Raw genomic sequence first — 26,479 nt, forward strand, 5'->3', positions numbered from 1 at the left:
TGGATTGATCCAGAGCATTTCATTTGACAAAAAGAAAATAATCCTGGCTTCACTATATGGATTATTTAATTTTCTTTTCTTTTTTTCTTTTTTTTTTGTTTAACCTTGAAATTCAGGTCACACCTTTTCATGAGAAATGCTTCTTTGGAACCACAGGTTGAAAAGTTTTTCTTGATGCAATGTGGCTGTGCAATGCCAAGTGAAATGTTTCGTTTGATTACTGTGGGGAAGAGTATATGGGGATGCTGCATTGGGATGAGGCTCCTGCTACATCACAGGTCTGAAGCCCCCATTGTGGGCTTGGCAATGCCTGCAGGGGGAGAGAGGACTACAGCCACCTGTGAAAGAGAGCTCTGACATATTCTAAGTTTCTGTCCCTGTTTTAATATGAGTTATTGAGAGAACTGCCTCTAAATTTACAAATTGTGTGCGTCACACCACCAAAATCTCATTTCTTAGCATACACACTCTTCACCAAAATGCCACCAGTTCCTTCTGGACACATGAACAAAATACACCTGAAATGAGTTTTCATGCCATAGTTTTGCACCCCAGTGAACCCCAACTCCTCCCCAGCCACTCTGCTCATCAGCATTTTCCTGGGACACTTCCCTGCTAGACCTTGGAGTGTGCTCCCAGAGGACTTGGGCAGACACAGTTGTCAGCTGCCTGAGCTTGCCCACCTATTCACATCCACAAAACCTTTTGCAAGCTACAACAATTGGAAGTGCTTCATATACACGGTCCCAAAATTTTATATCCCTCATTGTGTATCACCACAATTACAAATCCCTGGAGACAAAGCAGTAGCTCTCACTGACACGCCAAATTGCAGCCAATTCATATAGCATGTTAATAACATTGGAAAATTTAAGTACTACAGGGAAAAACCATCCCTTCCTCCAGCCAAAACACTGTCCTAATTCTTCAGTAGCAAGTCACATTTTGTGGCAATGATCTGAGTTTAAATGTCTCTTTCCACTCATTTATACCCAGGCAACTGTGAATCAAGGAGTTAGAGCCCACTTATTCTCCAAGTATTTTAATAAGTATTTTCAGCCAAGAAAAGGATCTGGGTATGTTTACATTTTTGCTACTCTCAGCTCTGACCCCTCTTTTGAATCTGATTTACAAGAGACAGCCCAGCAGAAAGTGCTTTTAACACAGTGTACTAATAAATTATAAGAAAACAGATTTACAATCTCATCTCCTCATGTGCAGTGATATGTATTAAATAAATTGCTAGCATCAGAAACCACTGCAAATTTGGTGTATGCCAAAGAAACTATAGTCCATATTATCAACAGGAAAAATTGGGCTTTTTTTCCTCAGTCCTGCTAATTAGATAAACTGGGAGCAGTCTTATTGTAAGAAAATATAATTTTCCTAGCATGCTCTTCATTAGTTCAAAGTAGCAACAGTCCACTTAAAAAAAAAAAAAAACTTAATGGTTGAATTTTCTGACTAGTGTCTACTCTTTAGTCATTAGCTGGCAAAATGTTTATTCCTATAAAAATATCCTTTTCCTAGGGATTGTTAATTACATTTTATTGAGAAACAATCAGTTATTTAGTTGAGTTGCCAACCCCTTTAGAAAATTAAAATGCTGAGATAGTCACTTCTGCAATGAATATCTATCCAGTAATTACCATATTTACTTTTCATTTATGGGGGAATAATCTGTTTTAATTAAGCCTAACTGAAGAACTTTTATCAGATGTAATTATCCCTTTCGATAAATATGTCTCTACTAATTACAGTTAACCATGGGATTTATAGCTCTTAAGTCATTTGGTGGGAAACATAATAAATCTTTAGTAATACATGCTAAATTACTATAAATTAATTCAGATCATTAACATAATAAACAAATTAGGATAATTTCACTTAATTAGTTTGGGTGGTTAACTCAAAATCCCTTGTAAAGCTCCATGGTAATCAAAATCTTACCAGTATTTTTAGAGATATAATTTTTGTAACAAACCTGTTTGAATATTTACACAGAAAATTAGATCACTGCTGGAACCCAAAACGCACGTATTCCTTTTGGATCATAGAGCCTTTAGGAATTGATGTAGGGTAACTTTTTAAACACAGTTAATTGTGCCTCACAGGTTTTCAGGTTTGTGCCATTGCATAGTGAAGAACCTGCGTGGTGGTACAGTGAGATCTCAGAAGTATTTCCTCTCTCCCTCCCTTTGCTCATTTTTGCAAGTCTTCAAAAGGCAGGTATAGGGAAAGGTAACAGAGCATTCAGTGACCAGGAATAAGAGATTCCATGGGGAAAATAAAGCAGCTTGAGCAGGCAGTGGTAGAGATACAGCCTGGATTAACCCACTGCCTGCTTCCCCCCTGCATCAGGAGCAATGCACTGCGGGAACAGGACTGAACTGACAACCCACAGGGACAATCCTGCAGCCTCCTGCCAAGGCACACCCCAGAATGCACTGCCCAGCCAGCAAGTGCAGGTGTCTCCTTGCAAATAACTGTTATCCCCTGTTCCATGCCCAGACAGCACAAGAACAGTGGGACAGGGAGCTGCCATCAGGCATGTGAGGCAGCAGCTCTCAGAAATCCCTTTGCCATCTTCTTGAACTGAACTGTCAGTGTACACACCAAAGATTTTCCTGCAGCAGATCCTGTTATACCAGCATTGTTCTCCTCCTCTGCATAGACTGGAGAGACAAACACTACAGAATGTCAGTGTGCTGGCACACAAACAATTTACAACTCCTGCTGACAAACACACCATCCCAGCAGTGTTGCCACCTCCTGCTAGCTGGAGATAAGTCTTGAGCTTAGTTCAGCCAAGTCAAAACCCATCTCTATTTATACCAAAACCACTCATCAGATTACGTGTTCAAGGTGAGGAATACAGATGAACACAGATGAGCTTTTTAGTCATGAACTTTTGGAGCTTAATCTTCTTAGATGAACTCAAACAAGCAAAGAGCTTCCCTGCAGGCAAAATATCCCTCATAAGTACAGAACAAAGCAATCCCCAAAACTTATTACTAAAAGAACATTTTAAATCTGTTTTTCCCCAAAGCATTATTGGACCTTTCTGGTGGGAGTGCCCCGTTTATTCCATGCTGTCCTACTTCGCTGTGGTGATCTGAGAGGGGCAGGGGGTATTTGGCTCAGGTTGGCTGATTTCTTCTGCTCTTTAAGTTGCAGCCTGTATAGGTGAGGGACATAGGAAAGAGACAACTTTCCATGTCCTGCCTTCAGGTTTCAGACAATTCACTGCATATAAAGAAAAAAGAGAAAACCAGTTTGGGGGATCTTGACTCAACTTTTATGTATCAATTTTGGCTGCAGCATTTTCTCCACTCCCTACCTGCCCGGCACCAGTCTTTTGGCTCCCTGTAAGGACCTTTTCTTCTGCCCTCTACAGGCATTTCTGCCCGTAGTTATCCAGTGTCCATAGCCAGAAATTGTCACCCTCTGCCTCTCCTTGCTCCAATCCCAGGAGGCAGGCAGGCAGAAGGGGCAGAAATCACATGCTCTCATGGCAGCTTTCAGGAGCACAGAGCAGCAAAAGAAAAAAGAAAAGCAAAGTCATGAGTTCAAACGGCCTATTTCACCCAGGAGCCCTGGCAGGACTCAGCAGCACCTCTCCACACCAGTCTGGAGGCTGGAGAAACTGTTTGTTTGATAGCCAGTACTGTTTGAGCTGTCCCAAGACAGAAGAGTGCACGACAGACCCACTCAGGGGAGGCAGGACAGATCCTCCCTTCCCTGAAAGCTTTGTCTTTCAGGGCTCAAACTCTTCAGAAAAAATTTCCTCTTACATGCTACATAATACCCAGGACTAGGGCAATAGGAAGCATGCATCACGCACAAAGCTGGAGCTGTCTGCCTGCAAAGGAACAAATTTCACCCTTAACTGAACCTCTTAATACATCAGAAATTGTCCATCTTCATGCTTTATTTTCTAAAGATTGATGGTGCAGATGTTTTATTTGACTTAGTGCTGGGAAACTCAAAATCCTATTTGTATTTCCAAACTGCCATGTTAACTTTCCTCCCATTTTTACTTAACTCATTTTTTACCTTAGTCATATTAATGGTTATGTAATAATATTAGACAACGTTCGCTAACCATTAGCTCCAAAAATAATGGTTGTGCTAAATCAGAGCTAATTAGTGTGTCACAAACTCCAGACCTAGCACAGGGTGATGACTGAATGAAAAGAATGTAATGTCACTTCACCAAGAATTACATATACAATTTTAAGAGGTATTTTAAATATTTTTCTTAATAGCTGTCAGCAGAAACGATGGGATGTGATTCTTTAGAGAGCATTGCTCTTTACTAAGTACAGGCAAGTGAGTCATCACCAGCCTTACAGTGGCTGCAGAAAACAGATTTAATATTAATTTATGAATAGCTGAACTTTTTCTCTTTAACGTCTAACAGTGAATTATGCTCGAAAGCCTTTATATTTCACTGCACATCACCAAGGTTGTCAGGAGCAAAAGATCAGGATAACATAATTCTTATGGCTTGTTCTCACGCACCCCTCATTTACTCTTGAAGCAGCCTGAATCATCCTGAAAGTAAGATGCATGGGGTGGCAAAATTTAAATGTGAAAAGAGTTGCTCTTTAAGGGCCATCAAGTTTTTAAAAGCATAACTTCCAGCTGAAACCATGGGAGTGGGATTCATTCTCTCAGACAGACACTGAGTCATTCACATTCATTTCCAGAGCCTGTGAGCAAAGGAAGGTCAGGCTACTGGCCGTGCCTCTGTACCTGCATCCCAGCACGCAGCAGGGGCAGGAGGAAAATGCAGATGGCAAAGGCTCCTGAGGCTCAGGATTTTCACCTTTTCAAACCTTGTCTCTAATTCACTTAATGGCATGAAGCAATGTGCAGCTACCCCCATTCCTCAGTGCCTCAGGGGTCACAGAGCAGGCTGCCAAAATGGTAACTTTTGCCATTGTGACCAACAGATCATAGCATTTTATGGATTCCATACATTTTTAAACCTCCAGTGTCTTTGCAATGAACTGACACATCAGACCTCCACATACAGTGGAAAACTACATGACAGCTTTGGTAGTCTCCACAAACAGACCTCTAAACCTGAATTTTACAACCGTGTAGGAAAAGACACTTAAAACACGTTCATGGCACACTGCAGAATCACAGTATTAACACTGCGATTCACTTTCAACTTTCTCTTGCTTTTCACATTTATGAAACATTTACAAACATTCATAAGATTGGATACCTCTCTACTGCCAGTGAGAAAATGAAAAAATATTCAGCCTAAAGGATCTATTTATAGAAGAGATCTTGGCAGATTTTTTTCTTTTTTCCTTTCAAATGTAAAATCATCACCAAGGGCTTCACAAGACCAGCAGAAAGTGTGATTCTGTCACCACACAATGCAGTATCTTGGCAAAGCCCAACCCAGTTTCCTTCCAAAGCTTCCTGTGCAACATGGGATGAGGAGCAACAGTACAGGAAAAAAAAAACCCTCCACACAATTCACTGATGTCAGATCAGGCTGATCTTTTTATATTAACTTTCAGAGATGCCAGCCCCATTCCCCTTCTTTTCCTTTCTTGATACTCCATCTTAGAACTCCATGGATGACAGCTCCTACCCTGCCTTAGGATTCCCAGAAAGCACTGAGATAATTGTAGTATTTAGCCCTTCAGTACAAACAGTTAAAAAAACCTGCAAGAGTACATAGCCACAAATTGCCCTTCTGCTCCCTCTATCATGGTATGCTTGGACACAAGCACAAAAGAACTTTGATTTTTTTTCACTACTCAAAGTAAGTTATTAAAATGCAAGAATTCATTATCATTTCTTTTGAAATGAGCAAAAAGCTGTTAATTCCAGGCTCCTGGAAGTCTGGGCATCACTTTGGTATTGCCAGAGACTGTGGAGAGCAGCAGCTTAAAGCTCTAGGGAACAGGCTCCAGTTTAGCTGCAATCAAAAAGCCAACTAAGACCAAGGTGTTAAAACACCAAATACCTGTTCAACTTTCAAAGACACGTGGGCTGCTGCAGCATGACTTTCACCGCTGAGCTTTGACAGATGAACTGCATTTCTCTAACACTTCAGAAACCTGAGATTCTTCGATTAGACCCTGCAAGAGAGACTCTCTAACACCTGATGGAGGAGAAGGCTTCGGTTAAGGATCTGACCTCTGGTATTATGATGATTTAGGAGGACAGCAAGTCCTCTGCAGGAACATCCACGGGGCACTTAGCAGAACAGTATTCCCTTGCCAAGCAGACAATGGAAGAAAGAAGGTGAAAGGCTTTTGTGTAGGAGTCTTTATTATTACCACTACCACCTGGGTGTTCTGTCTACTCGAACTATCTCTGATCTCTCAGGTGTGGTGAAACACTGAGTAATACTGGACATAAAATTGGTTAGCCTCGATGAACTTAGTAACTCACAACATTTCCTGAGCAGTGAAAATTCAACAGGCAGCTTCTCTCTCATCCCCAGGCTATTTTCTCTGTGACAGTAAATACATCCAGCACTAGTGCTGTATCACCCCTTCAAGTGCTGCTGGTACAAACCATCGATTATAATTTTATAATGCCATAGAGGCTGGTTGTTATATTAGGTAATCATGAGACAGTTAGAGAACTACGCAAGGAAAGTGAAGCCTCGGGCTGTTACGGTAGCTAACAAACCTGTCATTAATTACTGAGGAAAAGCTTTCTGCCTTTTAAATAATTTATACAGCTGGATCTACAGCAGCAAAAGATTAAGCCCAATTTAAATGGAATCTTTAAATTCCAAGGGGCAGGATGACCTCTGGACTTGGCCAACACCAGCAGAGCACAGATAAGGACCACAGCTGATGAGGATCCTGCCCCCAGGCTGGCACACAGCACTTCCAACTCTAACTCTGGGCTGGGATTCCCTTTATGAAATAATTTCAGACAAAGATAAAGACCTGCTAATCTCAAACTTGCACATTGGATGCCTTGCTAAGCACTTTATCCCTCTGACCAGCATATCTTTGGAAGAGTTTCTTTGTTTTGGTCTTTGAGGTTTAGTGAAGGGTAATGTAATCTTCCAACACAGTTACTGACCTCCTAGGTTTCAATTTAATTGGGCTGTGCTATAGTTCAATTCCTATGTACATTCAAAAAATTCTTTGGGTGAATTCAATTCATATAAATTATATAGTCCCCCAGTATGCAAAGCAGTGTGCTAATGCACTCCAAACTCAATTTGCATTCTTCTTTCACAGGGAGCAGCTTTTATTATACTGTATTTTAAAATTAAGTAAAATGTGGCAAAATATTAATCTCATCATTATGCTTTCTTATAGCAGTCCTTGCTGTATCTCCTGTTATGTCTGAAAATAGATCAGTAGTGCCCCAGTTTTCTGAACTCCAAAGCTTACTGAGAGGACTCTTTTTACAGTCTGGTGATTCAGGTATTAGGCATCAACAAGTTCTCAGATCAAGTGCCTTTTAAACTTTTGGACACTTTGGCTTTCCAGAGTAATTCCAGAGTTCTAAACATCTTTCCTTCTAGCACGATATGGTAAAAATCTGCATATAGGTATATTTATATAAACATGCAAACATTATGTCCCATCACTGTAATAGGTCACAACAGTGCTAATCCTCAGCCTATGCAGTCCATCCAATGGACATCCCAATCGGTAAAAATAGCTTCCAGCTATGCTGGCCCTTTAGGATTTTTTTATTTATTCATTTTAATAGTACTTCAAAGCATTCTATTACATTATCTCTGGCTAGAAAGTAAGAGGCCTTTTCTTCAGTGCAGATTGTGGTCTTTTTGGATACTTCCAATATCTTATTTTCAAATGAAAATTGTTGCACCACTATTTCCATTTGTCTGCAGGCTCTAGTCAATACCTGTATTGCTTTATCTCTCTGCACAGAGGGACCACATCACACAGTATATATTTCTCACTACAGTTACAGTGTTCTTGCTTAAAACTACCAACCAGTTAAACTTTATTATTACTTTTCAGTGTTAAAGTTATCTGAAAAATGTTATTTGACATTAGCATCCACCCATTATGCTGAGTATTCCCTAAACCACATTGGTTAACCTAGACTAACCTCCACACAGCTAAATTAGCCTTTCATGTCTAATTATGCCCTGTGATGGGATATATTAGTTCCAATCCTCACAGTCACAAGGGACCTGTAGATTCAAGTGACCTCTATACTTGGACAGTAATCCAAATAAAAAGAGACATGAAAGCAGGATCAAGGCCTAGACATGTAGGATTTTGTACCAGTTCCCAAGGTCAGTTTAAAGCTTTGAAGACTCTTTGCTCTGCTCTAGTTGGGAGCTCCTGGAAAATTAACCTGTTTCAAACATGACAGCAGGGAAATAGCAAATAATCTCTCTGTGCATTAATTAACTTTTTATCACATATTTGTATCCTGACAGATTCATGTGCTGTCCTCAGCTCCCTATGCTAGCAATTCACATACTATATTGGAGAGCATACAGAAACATTTTGGCACAAGCTAATGGTTTTACCTGAACAATAAACTGCCTTTATCTAATTGTTATACAACAATCAAAGTGGGGTTTGATGCTCTGTTAATTTATTATTGTACAGGTGATGATCTTCCATCCATTTACTGTTCTCATTTATCTGGCCTAATTCTGATATAATTTGATTGTTTGGTAATTTTGCTAAACCATTCAATTTGCATTTAAAACCCATTCAATGTAAGTTAATAAAACTGTGTCAACTAATCAGTAAGGAAATGTTAAATTGGTACAAAATAAACCCTGCTTAAAGCAGATCTCAAAAGAAAAGGCAATTGCTTCGCATACTGGACAAAGCTGTTCAGACTGAAAAGTTCATGGAGCCAAGGAGAAGAGCTACATGAAATTGAGTCTTAGGTTGTTATTTTGAACAAGTCTTTACTGAAATTTTAAGTATATTAAAATTGAAATAAAAGCATGTGGGTCTTAGTGTTACTGGTTTTCTCACACAGCAACTGTCCCTCACTGCATTACTCTTAAGGCCACATTGCAGTTGTGCAACTGTGAGTGAGCAGGATGAAAGGGATGTGCCAGGAATACTCAGCCAAAAATCAAAACTTCTTGGGTTCTTATGCTCCACATCACCAGCCTGAAACTGGCTGAACATTGCACAGCACCTGAAGCAGCTTCTCTCTAGCAGGCTGCAGACTAAGTGCATGTCAGGTGGAGGAAGATAGCATCAATGCCAGATATTCTTCACAAAATAACTCGTGGCTCCAGCAGAGAACTAAAGCCTGTTCTTTTTTCTGGTTGACATCTAGAGAGACACCTGGGAAAATGCAAATTTTGCCACTGGCTTCACTAAGGTAAGGACACTGCCCTTCAGTCAGAAGTCACTCTGGCCTTCCAGTGAACCCCAAAGAGCATTTGCTCAAGCAGATCAGCAACTTCCCTCTCTTCAAACATTGCTCATGCTGACCTGGCCCTGTGGTAACCACCCTGAAGGGTCACACATCAACTCAGGACATACCTATTGGGTGTCATTACTTTATGTAATCACTATCTCATCCAAGTATTTTATAGTATGTCACTGTAATATGTTTTGTTACTGTTTAGCACAACGTGGGTGTTACATTCATCTCCTCACTCCCTATCTACATCTAGGTTCAGCTGTCAAATACATTAACAGGACATTTGTTTACCAGTTCTGCCTCCCCAATAAAGCACTGAGGGCACAGCAGCATTGCTCTCACAGGTCACCCCTTGCACAGCTGGCAGTCACCATGCTTACACATCCACCCTTCACTCAGTCTCCCCTCTGCATCATACCTTCTTCTCCCACACAGCTGAGAGTCCCTTCCCCTCTCTACAGTTCAAAACCTCTCCCTGCTGGATGGTCACCTAGCTAAGAAAAGCAGAGGTGCCTGTGCCACCATGGAAGGCTGTTACCTGCCCTGCAAGGACACAATCCAACAAAAAATTACAGGGCAGGAAACAGAGTATGCTTGAGTAACCTCAGTCTGTCATGTTGACTTACATCAAGGGACACCTTCCCCCAGGCAGCCCTCTGGGTCACCTTCTGCTATCTCCAGCTCAGGAATGAAAATGCAAAATGACAAATTCTTGCCCTGTGGTATCTTCCCCAGAGTATTAACATTTCCCATATAGTCACTTCTACCACAGACTCCATAGAAATGACAAAACCCACAAAGTTCAATATTTTTTCCAGGTCCAGCTCAATGGCAAGTCTTATATTCTGGCAGCTACTCAACAGGTACAAAGCAACACAGTCCTGCAGGATAGGGAAGATGCTGAAAATCCATGAACTTGCTCTAGTCATGAATGGAGGATCTAGACCACTGTAGTTTATGAGAGCTGGCTAAGGATTAAAGCACTGTGAATATTTAGGGTCTGTAAAGAGCTAAAACTAATAGAACATTCAAATCAGGCAGGAAAAAAAGGAGAGATGTAATTATGTTCTATAATTTCCTAAAGTACTTTCAGCACCCACATCTCAGTGTATGACTTTTATTATTAATGACTTAAATGCGTAAGTAACAAAGGACTGTGCTACCCTTTGCAGTGCATAATTATGCCACATTTGCCTGCCACCACTGATTCACTAATACTAATTTTGTTTAACATACACTGAGTTGAGAACTGTACAATAAATCTTGTGATATAAAGTAACAACCATTTCAGCCTTGTCTGTGTGATTTCTCTCATTTCACCCAGAATAATCTTTTTTCATATTATCTATACACTGTTTTAAGAATTAATAGTAATAAATGCATGTTTGTATTGCATTAAATGTGAATTTTAGCAGAATTGTATTTGTTGAAAAGTCAGTAGTAGGAGCATCTCACTGAACCTGGTATATCAGCTGGGAATCAAAGGTCTAGAAAGTATAAAATGTATTACCAGTGGAGTCAAAATACAGTCTAATTTGACATTATTTTCCAATACACACTGCCACAAAAATATTTTACTTGTCAGTGCCTTTCTCCACTTGACACAGATATCATCTTTAATGTTATGTTGGTACACGCCAAGATAAATTTTACCATTTGTTCTCTTAGCCCTTTAACCAGACTCTTCAGTGCTGTATATCTGAATAATTGGGCTAGATTTTATATTCATTTTTACAACAGCCACCCATATTATTACATTTCAGGTCTTTGTAGCTAAAGTCAATATTCAAAGTTACTTTTATATTCTGCATGAAGTTTATTTTTATTCTGCAACTAGAGAGTGCAGAGTTTGTACTATTCAAAGTTCCTACAGCAACTCTATGAATATTATAGTATTATTCTAAAATTAATTTTTATGCACATTTTGCTTCAGGACAGGTGAACAAAGAATATAAATACAGTTAAGTCCAGACTTAGTAACCTCTTCTGAACATGTTTTGGAGACAGTCAAAATGTTATATACCTGGGAAGTAAAACAATATTTTATTTTTAAATTGTTTTACAAAGTACTTGGCTAATAGAAAGTTTTGATGAATATTCTCAGTAGAGAATTAAAATTCAGTGCTTATCTATTGCAAGACATTGGTGTTTTTTACTGATTTTTCTTAAGTTTTTCAAGAAATTGAGGACTAAATATAATGCAGAATTTGTGAGCCACAACACCCACTACTCTGCAGATGTTATGGATATAGTAATGTTCGCTGCACTTCTACCTACTGCAATTAATTTTGATCTGACCAGGCCTATTCCTTATCAATGGAAGACAAGAGTGCTCCTGGCCAGTTCTGTGGTTGCAAAACTTTACCCATCATTCTTCAAATGTCACCAAAACATCAATCTACACTGAAACATCATCCTGAGCTAGTAGGCAAACCAGTTACAGGAGGTAAAAACTCTTTTTACAGCTTTGTTTTTTCCTTCCTTACCAGTACAATTGTACGTATAAAGCAGGACAGCATGGACAAGTAGGATTTAATGACCCACTAAAATCCCAGAAGAGGAATGTGGCTGACACTTCATCTGCTGTTTATTTACTCTAGTTCAAACCCAGGAAAGCAGTGCAGCAGCATTCAGCTCTGGCTTTGCTCACAGTAATATCATAAGCACATGCTTAACTTTAATCATGTCATTGCTCTCATCCTGGACTTGATTGTCACCTAGTTGCAGATACTTTACAGAATAATGTCTTGATGTCAGTTGTTAGGATTTATATGCACAGACTTAATGGACTAACTCCAGTCCCCTTTCTTAGTAACGGTCACCTGGGACATCTGCATACTGTGGGTAGGACAATGAGCATACTCCTGACAGCCACATCCCAATCCTTCCAAACCCAACTACACTGACAAGTTCCTCCAGGTACAGGCAGCCCCTTCCCTCAGCAGCAGCAGCAAGGGGAAGAATGTCAGTTGTCCTGCAGTCAGTGCCACATCCAAGAGCTTCATCACACTCCGAAATAAAGAACAAGATCATATTTCTTGGTCAAACAGTATCTCTTCTTGTAAATGTATCTTTATCTACTGTTCTGAATAGCTAATGTTTTCTTATGAAAGAGGAAACATACAGCAAAATGAGGGCTTATCTTCTGCCTAAAAGATCTGTGGGCAATCAGCTTTTTGATCAAGGTGTATCATTTCCATAGCCTTTCAGAAAAAAAAAAAAAATAAAACCTTATTATATAAGTGATCTCTTTGATGCCAAAAGTCCAGCCTTAAACCATCTTCTATCTCCCAGGAAGCAGCACCAATTATCCATCCTTCCTCATGGTACAGTGTTTGATCCACGTTGTGAAGAGGAACAACAGCATATTTAGATTGTATCACACAGGTGATACAAAGCTCAACACAAAAAGTACTTTGCAATTAAATCTCTGCCATCACTGCTCACTATCTTTTACAAGGTACCAGAGATGTGCTCTGTGCTGGAGAAAACATAGAATAGGATTTAGCTTGTGTATCAAAGTGTACAAACCCAAATAAGGAATATTTGGAAGTTGACCACATCCTGCATTGATTTCCAGCCACACCAGGACACTGCCTGCCATGTAATGTGTTCTATCTGGAATTTGCTTCTTTATACACTCAGATTTTTTCAGCTACATTATTAAATTCTTAATTCTTAGGGGAGGGAAAAACATATTTGCAGTTACCCATTAAATAATTTTCCAGTATTAAATGGGAAATTAGGAAGAAAGATGAAAGCCTTTATCCTTTACAAAACCAGAAGGGCTTTGACTGCATACCTTGGTGACTTTTGGTACAGTATTTCTGTAAACACACAGCTCACAATAATGAAACACATGCCATTGCACAATCGTGCTGCTCACTTGATATCATTTAGCACTACATGAACTGCAAAATCTAAAATTTTCACAATGATACTATTAACTGCCTATGCAGTGGAAAAGTTATGAAACATTTGTGAAAACTCTCCACGAAGTAAAGAAATCCAAATTTTTATTTAAGCATTTTACCACAAACTCCAAAGTCCAACAAAATAGGAATTCATATCAGTCCTTAGAGAATGGAGAAAGGAAAAATCCAGTTTGGACACAAGGGAATTTCCGATTTCTTCACTAAGAGAGAACTTGGAACAAAGTAAACTCTGCAGTGTCCCAGTTCCTCTCAGACTCCTGAACATAAAGCAAAGTTGCAAAAAAGGCAACTGGAGGATACTCCCCTCCTAGAAAAAGCTGTTTTACTACTTTAGTCACTGACACTATTTTCAGGTATCAACAAACACAGAGACAGCAAAGGAACCCCATTCACTCCTAAGTCACTGACACAAACCTGGTACATGTAAGAGCCACAACAAAGCCACTACTTGGGCAGCCATGGGAGAAACAAAAATTCTGCACTCTGCTCCTAGCAAATGAATTACTGGAGACTGAAAACCATGGCCATAACCTGGGTCCTTTCCCTTCTAGTGACAAGCTGCAGAATGAAATAAATGCCTGTATCCAGTTTCTTGTTCAGCTGTCATGATTTTGGCCCTGGAGACCCTTCGTTCTGTTCCCTGATATGTGTTCACTGCCTAGAAATAGGTGGCTGCACTGTGCTGTAGGTGGATTTTCACTGCAAGGCTTGTCATCCTGGCACTGTTCGCAAAACACCAATGCTTTTCTCCCCTGATGACTGCTTCATTGCTGTGACTGATGATGAATGAGCAGTAAACATACCACAAAATTAATTCAACCCTATGGCAGATTATCGTGAGAAGCTGAAAATTACAAAAATAGACTCATTCTTATTACAGCTTTAAGACTGATAGGTAAATCTCATTCACAAAAGGAAACTATAATGACACAAACATAAATGTTAATGTGAGGTTCAAATGCAATTTTAAATATTTATCTTGCAGAGGTAAACAGCCACAGTGAATATCTGAAGAGTAAACACATATTAAATCAATTCAAGTGCTTGCAAACTAATCTATTCTCAAATGCATTTACTTAAAGGCAAAGACTCTACATTGCCAAGAACCCAGACATTCACTAATGTCAACATACTAGAAAAGCACCAGCTCACAAGACTGAGCAGCCATTTCTGCAGGTCAACTCTCTGCCCAGCAATCATATTTCCTGGACTCTCACATCACAAATTCTGAGGACAGTTTTGCTCTCTTTGAAGTAGAAATAGAACATTTTTCCAAAAAGTGCACATAGGTATCAGAAAAACCCAAATCCAAAACCCTCTAGCATCTCCCTGCTGTCTTTGAGATGGAAGACAGTTTAAAGAGCCAAAATATGGATTCACATGTGTACACCATTTTTATTTCATTATCAAAGCCCTGGATTAGCTCCCAATTGCAGCAGCAGATCTCAAACCCAGGAGACTCCCATGGAAATACTGACTTCTTGATGGTTTTGAGTGAGTTTATTTGGATGGTTGATTTCCTAATATTCCACAGTTTACAGCTTTGGAAAGAAGAAATTTTGCCTTAGCTTCTTCTGAACAATAGTTCTGTCATGAAAATGAACTCTACAACAGGAGGTTTTATGAACTGTGGTTGTCTTCTCTTTTAGCATGGCTGGCAAAGGCAGGGAAAAGCCACCATTGAAAAAGACAGTAAGACCTTCTGAAACCCTCACTTCACCCTTCTTAATAAATGTGATTATATCCTTAGAATGCAATACCAATTGCCAGGTCCAGGGAAATGAGCCATATGGGAAACTAACATCTCTTCATAAGGTAATGATTGAATGATTGTATTTCCATATAACAAAGCCAGCAAGGTAAGCTTGTACCAAGACAAAAAAAAAAAAAAAAGAGGCAGTTAGGAACTGCCAGATTGCTCCCTCCATGTTATCCATAGCATGGTTTATGTATCAGTAATCAAAACTACAGAATAGGAAAGTGAAGTCTTAATAACTCTCTATTTTAAATGAATACTTTGTCTGGACTTTTTAACACATGCACCTTTTAAACTTTTAGAATCTCTCAGGACAGTAATTTTACACATTTCCAGAGCTTGACATTACCTACAAAACAGTAATTATGATATTCAACAAGAAGCAGTTAGAGCTTGATGCTCTAGAGTTGTAGCTTGATGACAGCATGCTGACAAAGATTTGGAAATAAGGATATCTAATTTTTTCTGCATAATGTAACTAATTATGCAACAATTCACAGATAAAACAAATCTTGTATAAACATAATGCCTTCATTTGTAGGAATTCCCTCAGTTTAGTTAAGCAATTGCTTTTCTAATTCTTGAGGTATCATTAAAACCTTCCTAATTTGACTAGACACAGATGTGTACCATAATAGCATTTCCAAATGTAACCCTTGATACTTCCATAAATAAATGAAGGAAGAATTATATTTTTCTCATGTACTACGTAATTACTTGGTGTAAGAGGAAATAACAATTGCTAATGACAAAATTAAGGGTTTCAAGATGTAATTCTATTAGGTTTTGGCATATAGGAACTTTTCTCAAGGTGATTTCCCACTGACATGAGGCCTAATGTATTTTTAAAGGAAAAGAATCAAAACCCCTAGTACATTATTTACACTTGCTCACTTCTGTAAAACAGCAGGAAATTCCTCAGCTATAACATTAAATGTTGTCTGGATATGGAGACCACTGACAGTTTGAGCCAAAGAGGAAGGCAGTTAATGGACCAACATTAGACGTTCTTAGATTATGAAGATGCTGATTTTACAGGATGTTATTATGCTAATATGTTGTAAAAGAGTTTACAAGTACCTGGCTTTAACGTGTTTACCCCTGAAGACCATCCAAAATCTGCTTTGTAGGCAATGCTCATGAATTATTACAAACCTAAAAAACAATTCCTCTGATATCATCTATTTAGCTTTCAGGCTGTACATACAGTAAAAACAGTGAGCAATCTAGTAGAAGACAGATCACTTTCAAACAGAGAATACAGTAATGTAAGATTGATTAGATAAAGTTAGGTAAAATTAAAACCAGATAAATTAGATAAACAGACACTTTCTCAAACACACACACATACACAAAAGAAATGAGGCTTATTAGTCCAGGAATTGTGGAGAATTTCATAAGCATTAGGTTGAACATTAGGCACCAAAGTTCACATCTAATTCAGACAGCCACTTTTCCCCCATTACTGCCAACATCTCACAGCAGCTGCTCCGTACCTGGGAGCCTCTAGCAATGCCACCTCCCTTTTTCCTTCCCAGCTGTTTTCCTTGCATGTGAGAGAAGGAAAACAGACTAAGACAGACAGATCAGCCCAGGCTGGCAGCCATCTCTGGAGAAACCAATCCAAACCAAAGCCTCTTCGCATCTGTTACCAGGTCCCTCGTGGCAATGAATCTCACTTGAAGACACCTGCTTGAGGACACATAGTCTTCACACTGTGACAAGTCCTGGGTCTCCTTAGGCAGGCATATGCTCTCAGTTCTTCTGCCACATTACTCTTAATTTAAGAGGTACAAGTCTCATCAGGCACTGAATCGTGGAGCAGAGAGGTAGCAGGTAACTGTGCTGGTTGAAAATGGTGTGTTTTATTCAAAAACAGTCCAAGGGTGCCTCACAACAGCACTGCAGCAGAAAGAACTGGGTCTGAAAAGCTGCACTTGGCAGTAGTGCGGATCTTGATATAGCATTGTTAGGCACAATTTATGGCTATAATTTAAAAATTAAACTAAGACAAAGCACTGAACTGAAAAGAGCTCAATTAACATGCAGGAGGCCAAACTTCCTGCTGATATAATTTCTCCAACTTCAATGGAACCGGAACAGAAGCGAATCTGGCTCATTATTTCCTATTCTTCTGAAGATATACAGATGATACTATCTGTTATACTGTTATCACAGCATGGAAGGAGTTCTGCAATAGTGACCACTAATGCCGAGTGCTGGGGAGAAGATAAATGCTATTTCTTGCTTCCAAACAATGAGCAGAGAGGTTGAATCTGGTCTCAAATAAGCAAATATTCAGTGTAAGCCCTTATACTGTACCATGATAACTGCCATACTCTGGCTAAACATAAAGAAAACCATGGATGCAGACTTCCGAACAAGCAAATTAAAAATTTTAAATACTGTTCTCAGGCAAAAGTAGGGAAACATAAGGACCTAGTTCAAATTCCAATGCCAATGTGGGTGATCTCACTGCTGGCAACAGATTTTTTTTCCTCAGAGTTTAGACTTTACCCAGTTATGGAGTTATGTCTCAAGCATAATTCTATCTTTTTTGTTTCTAATTTCAAAACTGTAGCCTATTTTGCCTATCCTAGGGTTGGGACTTACACATTTTGGTCTTGGTATGCTGGTATTCGCAAAGCTCCATGTTGGGCTTTCACAACAGAGATTAACTTGCCCATTAGCTGTTTTTATGCAGAGACTTCCAGTCTGCATACAGGTTCACTATACTTAGCCTATAAACTAAGGGTCACAATTAAATAACCACTTCCTGTGGAATGGGACACCAGAAAATTATGAAACCGTGTTACTCTGTACTTTTGCCTTCAAGCATTTTTATTTTTTTACATATGAAACATTGCCACGTAGGGCTAACCTATGAACAAACACTGTATTTAGCCAGGCTTGATGTCCTTCTAACACTTAGTCCTTTTCAGCAGCAGTAACCCGAGAGATTTCATTAGTCTCATTCTACTCTAGTCAAACATTTCCACTGAGGAACAGCAACTAATTAAGCACATCAAGATTAATGAAAAATATAAGAAGCAGAGATACTGCAGTTGTTACATCTAAAATAGCTCCTGTGCCGCTACTTAAAAAAATTATATATCAAATTTCATTACAGCCTCATTTGAAGAAATCGTAGGAATTAATATTAATAGCAAATCTTCATATCTTAGCTAGTCACTAGCAGTTACAAGGCTGGATTCCAGCAGTGAAATACTTTCCTTTATTTCTATGAAATATTAAACACAGTTGCAATGCTGGACAAGAAAGATAAGAGGACCTCTCAAGAAATTCCCTGAGAAAACAGGCACTGATAGAAGATCCCTGTGGGTCAGATTTCACAGGTAGGTCATGTTCTGCCATCTGCTAATACTATCACAGAGTATTATCAATTGAGACAGCGTGCACCGCTGCCTGGTGAGATACTGGACAGCTCTACAGCTGCTTTGGAAGAATTAGCCAGGACACATCAATTTGGTAACCTTACTGTAATGAAATGATAGATGGCCAACTGGTGGGAAAGGCCACAGATTCCTGGATCCATGCAGTATTACCTTCTGAATCAAAGCTGACACTAAGTAAGACAGGGACATCTCTCCTCAGGTGGAACAAGCCTTCAAGGAAGCCGAGGCTCTTGAAAGAAAAGTATAAACTTAAGCTCAGGAGAGACTGAGCTGCAAAGAAAAGCATTGTGTTTAAGGAGTCCAACATGTCCTGAAATTGTTCTTCCTATAGCTTTTTGACAGCTGAAGCAATATCTCTTTCTTGCTAAAACTCTCTTAGAAGAGCAAAGGAGATTTGCTTATGATAAAATGCACCACTGTCCAATGAATAGCAGCACTTACATAAAGAAGTTGCCATTACGATTGTTTTCCTGTCTTGGAGATGAGTCCAATGTATATTTCCATGTGTATTCATGCACAGATTTAAAATGCTTTTGCTGAGGCCAAGGTGCTAAGTGTTGCACTTCATGATTCATCTTCTCCTCAGTTTCCTAATTCCCTAATACTACATTTTTGATGGAAAACTGAAGGTCAGCTTTGGTAAATATTCCGTTAATTTCCAGCCTTCAGATTCCAATGGTCTTGAAGCCAAAAGAAGTTGGGCATTGAATTCTGGATCAGGCTACAGGTTTGCCATGAGATCCAAGATGCAGCTCTAGATTCCATCTCATTTTGCTTGAATCTTTACCAGCATTTGGCATCTAGTGTGGCTGATTACACACCAGCAACAATTCTCTGCTATTCACTATCCCCACCAGATGTATCCCAATGAATTAAGCTGCAATTCTTTTTCTCACACTTTTGGAATATGCTACAACCAACACATGAACAGCTTGTTACCTTGTTTTACACCTCAGCCTAAATATGCTCACATTAAAACCCCTATTTGCTCACTGTGGGGTGGGGGCAATGTCTGACCCCAACTCTCCTGGGAAACAGACGGCTGTCTTGGCAGGTGTAGCCACACAGAAGTGCCACAGACCCTGCTATCATAGAATGTTCAAGGCTGCTGCTCAGATATTTTTTGTAGCAAGCCCATAAAACTGCCCATGATGTTTCTGGCCAAGTGAGTAAGAAAAAAGAATGCTTCCTGCATGAGCTAAAAACGAAATGGGCTAATTAAATCAACTCTGAAATACTACTGAAACAATGCAGTAAAGATTCCTCTCTCTCACGCAAATGCGCAAAGTTCAGCCTGGTCTGACCCGATTACTGCAGCCCAGGATGACAAAAGAAATGACCCGGTGGAAGAAGAAATCTCTCTGGGCACTTGCTGGCACGTGGTTCTGAGCAATGGGAAAATGCTGACATGCTGCAGGCTCAGGGTGTCTGTGGGGTAGGTGCCACATACCCATGAGTCACATCCTATTCAAGGCTCTGAAAACTGTTGCAGTTTCCTTTAGGAGATGACTACTGGGTAATGCTGAGAGGGGATCTGCTTTCAGGGCTGCTGGAACAGCCATAAGAAACCACTGCTCAAAACTGGCCTGAAAGAATAGAATGGCCAAAGACATGTTTTTGTTGTTGTTGTTTTTTGGGTTGTTTTTTTTTTTTAAATGGCAGGCAGAAAGACAGACTCCTAAAGCCATTCATGCACGTGCAAGGGGAACACTGAGCTGCCGTAGTGTTCATCAAACAGTTCTCCATGCTTCAGCTGAGCTTTTCCTCTGCTCAGAAGAATGACAGCAAAAATAGCAGTCTACCTGTTTTGGAACATATTTTACTCTGAGCTCACTGAGGTCAGTAACAAACCTGTCCTTTCAGGAATCTTTCTTTGGCTTCTTGTCATCTCCTCCTTACAGCATAAAGGAGTTTGAATTGTTACTGTCCAAATTCTTAGCTCTCAGTTTTCTTCTGATAAACCAGCAGTACAGCAGAGTCACCTGGCTTTCCAGAACTCCACACTGGCCTTGTCATTCTAGACTCCAGAGGAATAATAGCATTTACACTTGCTGCTGCCAAAGCCAGGACAGAACAGACATAAACCAACCAAAAAACTGTTAATCTTAAACAACTATTTTCCAGAATGAAAGTTTACTCAAAGGTGTTATGCCTCTGCTGCAGAGAGTGTATTATTTCAGGAAATATGACTTGTTTAGGAATATTTTTCTTGTCTCCCACCAAAGTACAGGGGAAAAAAAAAAAAACAAAAAAAGGCAAACAACACATAGAAAAAGAAAAATCAAACCACCTTTCACTACTTTTTCAGCTACACAAGAATTACACTATATTTTTTATCTGTAGCATATTCAGATTTAGCCTTTCTGCCCACAGTGATATAAACATGCTGCTTACTGGTGCTGTTGTTTGCATACAGTCTTATGTTACTTTCCTATGGAGGAAAAAAATTACCAACAAATGTGCACTCCAGCAGACGGTGTACAGCATGTGCTCGTTAGCAAGGTATCTTTATAATAGCAAAGCAGTTAAATATTGACCATGAAGTTGAGCAAGGGCACAAATGCTTTATCTAAATTACCTTGAGGTTTGAGGAGGTTGCTGAAGATAAAGTAGTCTACAGGGCTTACAAGAAATCAACCCACGCAGGCATCTGCTGTGGAACTATCAGCAAAACTGTTCCAAGACAGATTGCAGTCTTATGGCCCAGGCCTTACGTACTCTGTAACTGCTCTATCAAAATACATGCTGAGATATATCACCAAGCAATGCTGCCAATGGCCCATTATTTACAGGAAAAAAGGGTTGTATCCACCTTAGCTTGCTTAATTCTACAAGATAGCTAGAAAGAGCAAAGAGGACAGGAGTGGACACAGGATCCTGAAGTATGTCATAGCAGGAATTCAGCTTTGCTCATTATGAGAGGCAATAAAAGGCAATGCAGAGAGATTCCTTCTGGTTCCAGTAGTGTCTCAAGGATATTGCATGAGCCCAGGGGGTATCCATACCGAGAGATTTCCAGATGCCTGATAAAACAGGGAAATGTCACACTATCCCCATTCAGTAGAAGACTTAAAAACTAAATTAATTAATTTGATTACATTTTTTCCAAATCTGACCTTTTCTGACCTGTGTCCACACATCCTCCCTACACACACATCAGGGCCAGACAAGCCAGAGAGGGAGAGCATAAACAAAGAGGTCTGAGGAGGTTTCACCTACAACAACTTGAAGTTCTAATCCACACAGCACCAGTTTACACACCAGCCTGATTTGCAGATGTGAGATTTAAAAAGAGGGAGCAACAGAGAGCTTTCAATAGGTACACTGAGCTGTGTTGAAAGACCAGACCTCTCCCAGCAGTATCCCCAGAGGAGAAGAGCACCAGATTGGACTGGCCTCTGCCCTGCTCCAGCCCCACAGCTCCCATGAAATGGTGGGGAAAGCACAGAACTCCAGTTACTATGACATCCCTGACAGCAGCCCTCCAAGTCTTACACTAATGAGTCTGGATTCTGCTGTTTACATGCCTAGATTAAAAGTATAATGATTTACGAGTCGGCAGGATTACATCAGAGTGAGTGAGAAGCATTTTGCCTCGAGGCTTTCTTTAGAAATTAGACATACCACTTTCAAACATGCCCAATAGCATTTTAGTATACCTTTGAGATGTTTCTTCTCTGGTATGGCATCTCAAAAGCACAGGAAGATGAAAATGCAGGTCTTCAACATCTAGACTGTAGGAGGAGAGGGGGAGGTTGGTGTCCCCAAGGAAACAGTTCAGGGCTTATGTATGGAATCACTTTGTAATTCAGACTTTCTAATAAGAATCTCAAAAAAAGGCTCCTAAATCTCCATGCATTTTGACTGATAAAAGTAGGAGTACCCCGGGCAGAATGAGGACAGCAGCAAACATGCCTTAAATTAAAGGGAAAGCAAGATGAGCAAGATGTTACCCAAATATCTGTGTTGCTAGTGTACAGCCAGCATTTCTTGTCCAAGCCTCAGGGGAATTCACCAGGCACTGTTCAAACACTTCTGCTCCAGCACTATACAGACACCCCAGAACAAGAGACAAACAGTAATCATAGTCAGATTCTCATGTATTTTTTACTCAGTACCTCTCATTGTAGCACAGAGCCAGACAGACAAAATGGACCAAGCAGAAGAAACTAAAATTGCAGTTAGAGTTGGTGGTGCTTAAATGTCTAATTGTCACTATTATATGGCTTCAACTTTTTAAAAATAAGTTTCCCATAATTATTTAAATATTTTGGCCTAATTCCACTTGAGGGTTTAATGGGACTCATTTTGACAAGATATAGGACATTGTCCCAATGGAGTCTCATTTGGATATGGGCCACCTGCAATTACCAACGAGCAGAGCTGTGCAAGATTAAAAGCACAGGCAGTATAATTTCTACCTTGTGTCCCAGGCTCTGTGGATTTGTTACTCATCCAGCCTGTCCATCTGGGGAGCAAACAGCATGTACTCCTTGATGAGAAACTCTGGCCAACCGACCAGCTGTGAAAAAAATAGATTACTCTTGTCATTTTTTTCTCCTAGGAAATTTGCTGGGAGTAAAAATATAATTTCTTTGAAGGTTTGTAGTTAAAAGAAGATCCAGGGGATGGGTTTTATTTATATTTAAAGTCCACCACACTTTTATTTGCTAAATGCAATATCGAAGATATATTGCTGATTAAACAGTTTTTCCTGTCATTTGGGACACTGGAAAAGTGAATTTCTATTATTCAGAGTAGACCAAAACTAAATGACTGTTAAAGGGAAAAGTTCCTCTTAAAAGCACTACTACACTCTCTGAGAGAAAGAAGACTTTTTTTCCTATCATTTTCTTAATATCTTTGTAATAATCATATGTTCCTGCTGTAGCCAGGAAAATGAAAAGACGTCTTGTCTTATTCAAGAAGGTTTTGTGCAAAATTCCATGGTCATTCTGAAATTGTAAGTTAAGAGCAAGTCAGTGACCTAGAACTGCTCTTAAAAGGCAGATTGCAAGTGACAGACTAAATGGCATTATAATATGAAAATTATTCTTTTTAGCTTAAACTCCATTGTAGTCACTGATCTATCTGATAGCAGCTCACACCTCATGCTCGCTAACAGATTCACTGCTTGAGCTTGAGAGGCAGAAGGTTTTGCTATAGCTTCTACTATTTCCCCCAGAGAGCATTACAAGAGGGTTCCAGAAAACCCACTTTTCCTGCAATAGGGAGTGAGAAGCCAAGCAGGTCCTGGTAGTACTTTGGCTTTTAAATTTATTCAAGCAATTTCTGCTCTGTACTTCTTAGACCTTATATCTGATGAGCCAAGTCTACTTAGACATGCAGGTAAGACTACTGGTTTTAAAATTTTAACATATTTTCCAAACTACCAACTGATTTTAGGAAGTTATTGGTGATTAGCACAACAGCAGGACTTACTACTCAGCACCTGTCCTAAACCAAAGCAAGCAGTTGTAGGTTTAGGTATATCAGTGCAGCAATCACCCTTTCAGGGACAGTAATTCTGTGGGAGTAAATCATGTCATAGAAACTGGAGAGCAGTGAACATAGTATGGCCCCAAACTGCATCATGAGAAGTAAAATGCCTTATATCATCCTGTCTTCCCCTACCACCTGCTAAAGCTCTAAAATTAAAAGAGTAAATACTGTAAGTTTTTTATACCTACAGGAATATAAAAATTGCAGAAAAGTAGTCTGAAGTAGAGAAAATACTGTTCTCCTTTATGATTCCCCCATTATCTCTGTTCCACATGATAGAAATACCTTTCCATGCGTACTGCACTTTCAATATTAGGTAATGGAAAGAGATGGATCTCAGTAATTACGAAGAGAGAAAGTCACAACAGGGGAATCAGTGCTTGCTGTGTGTAATGCAGCAATTGCTAACCTGACCTGACTGGCAGAGGTCATGCACAAGGTACATCTCCAGTGCTGTCTGATGCCTCTGACTTTCCCCACCACACTCCCCCAGAACACTGAGAGTTGGTGAGAGCAGCATCTTCAATGTTAAAAGGAGAGAGAAGAACAGATGTGCTCCCCCAGTTGCGAAAATTCTGTGCTAACAGCTGAGCTGTGGAAAGGAGATGATGGCAGGGAACCTGCACTACCAGTCTTAAGTAAACTTTCAGTAGAGATAACAATGAAAAACACTTGTCAATGACTTAGTAGAAATCAGTGGTAAAAATTTACCGTTTTCAAACAATTTTCACCCTAAACTTATCCCATTCTTCTACTTTTCCATGTAAGTACATATAAAAACAGCATGGATGCAAGTAAAGATATGCATCGAAATAGTCAAATTCAACAAGCCTTTCTTTCTTACATGTTAATAAATAGTCAATCCAATGGAACTCATTCTACATAAGTGTTTATGACAATTCTATAAAAAAAGGCCATATATGTCAAAAAATAGATTTTTTTTTTTTTTGTATACTGAAGCACCAAAATTCACAAGTCTGAACATTTAATTATAAATATATTCCCCAATACACATAGAGGGATAAACATTTGAAATCTATCTGCATACATGACATATGTATTTTCAACCCAATGTTTCAAGTGCATTCTAATTAATGATTTACCATAAATAGAAGACATTCCATTCTCAATATAGACAGCTGTGGCGAACATTATAAAATACTGACTCATTGCACATTTGTTTTCTTTTGACTGCACTGAAATCTATCTAGTAGTGAATATCCCCATTGCAAAGAGGGTCTGACACTGAATTAGGAGCCATTTAAGCCTGAAAAATTAGTCTTTATCAGACCTGTGCACAGAACTAAGTCTCACATAATGAAGGCAACACGATTCAACTGCGCAAGGCTGTGTTTTAAGTAAAATGGACAGAAGGCAACATGCCCAAAACCCACAGTGTTCTGCTGCTACATGAAATGAAAAGATATTTAGCCAAATACTCTGCTGGCATATACCCATGGACTTGGAGTCAAAGCAGTCAGAGGAGGACAGAATCTGCTAACAATTATCCATATTCACAGACACAGAAATGCATTGACATGGATCTACACACAGACAAGCTTATTCCTCATGCAGTTTCCAGATTACTCATCTTGTGGGTACAAAAAGATACATGCTCATATTTTATACAGTACATTTGAAGTTTGAGCTACAAAAAGATTTCTGTATGTGAACGTATGGGTACATCTCCTCCGAGTGGAGAGGTATGTCAGGAGAATATGATTTCACAGCCAGATCTGTAGCAACCACCCCTGAGATAACCCCAGAGGCAGTTCCACGGCCAGCTGTTCTGAGTTCACAAAAAATTCAGGCAGTAAGCCAGAGCCAAGCCCAGATGCTGCTATTGGGAACTTTCCAAAGCTTTACATCTGGATCCTGCTTCTGCCAAATGCCCCATCTGCCTGCAAGGTGATAAATTCCACCTCTCTGAGGACAAGAAGCAAGAGAACACAGCAGGAAAAGAGAGCACCAACGGCATCAAATCAATATGAGGGATACTTAACATTTGGTTAGAATTTAATAAAGAATTTTCTCAATATTCTCCTGCTCCACATTCACACATCAGACTTCCACAGAAGGCTTAAAATACTACTTTTCCATGGTTTTCAGCTACTGGAACACTTCTCATCCAGGAAATCTAAAGCAACAAGGCATATGCCAAATGTGCAAGGGCAATACAAACAGTTTGTGGGGGATTTTTGCTTCCCCAGGATACCAAGAGATGGCTCAGATAATTCTGAAAAGTGCAAGGATTTAAAACAGTCCAAACACAGAAGCATCAATATGAGTCTGCCCAGAGGCAGGACTGTCCTTGAGAAGGGGTATAGTTCTTAAAAAGCTGATCAGGAGACTTAATTAGTACTGCAAGAGTTAAAAACTTACTCCTTTAATGCTCATGAACAGCAGGGAGGAAGACAAAACCGCACAGGAACAAAATATGCATCTACTAGTGGGGCAACATATCTTATTTTTGCAACTGAGGGTAGTATCAG

At 39.6% G+C, this 26,479-nt stretch overlaps 1 protein-coding gene across 1 annotated transcript in view; it reads right to left on the minus strand.

Annotated features, from left to right (window-relative positions):
* Positions 1–26,479, minus strand: part of LOC146431600 (uncharacterized) — a 162,967-nt gene that overhangs the window by 97,898 nt on the left and 38,590 nt on the right. The window lies entirely within an intron of this gene.

The sequence above is a fragment of the Lichenostomus cassidix genome, chromosome 12 (genome assembly GCF_008360975.1).
Source record: "Lichenostomus cassidix isolate B80296 chromosome 12, HeHo_3.0, whole genome shotgun sequence".
In the NCBI taxonomy this organism is placed as follows: domain Eukaryota; kingdom Metazoa; phylum Chordata; class Aves; order Passeriformes; family Meliphagidae; genus Lichenostomus; species Lichenostomus cassidix.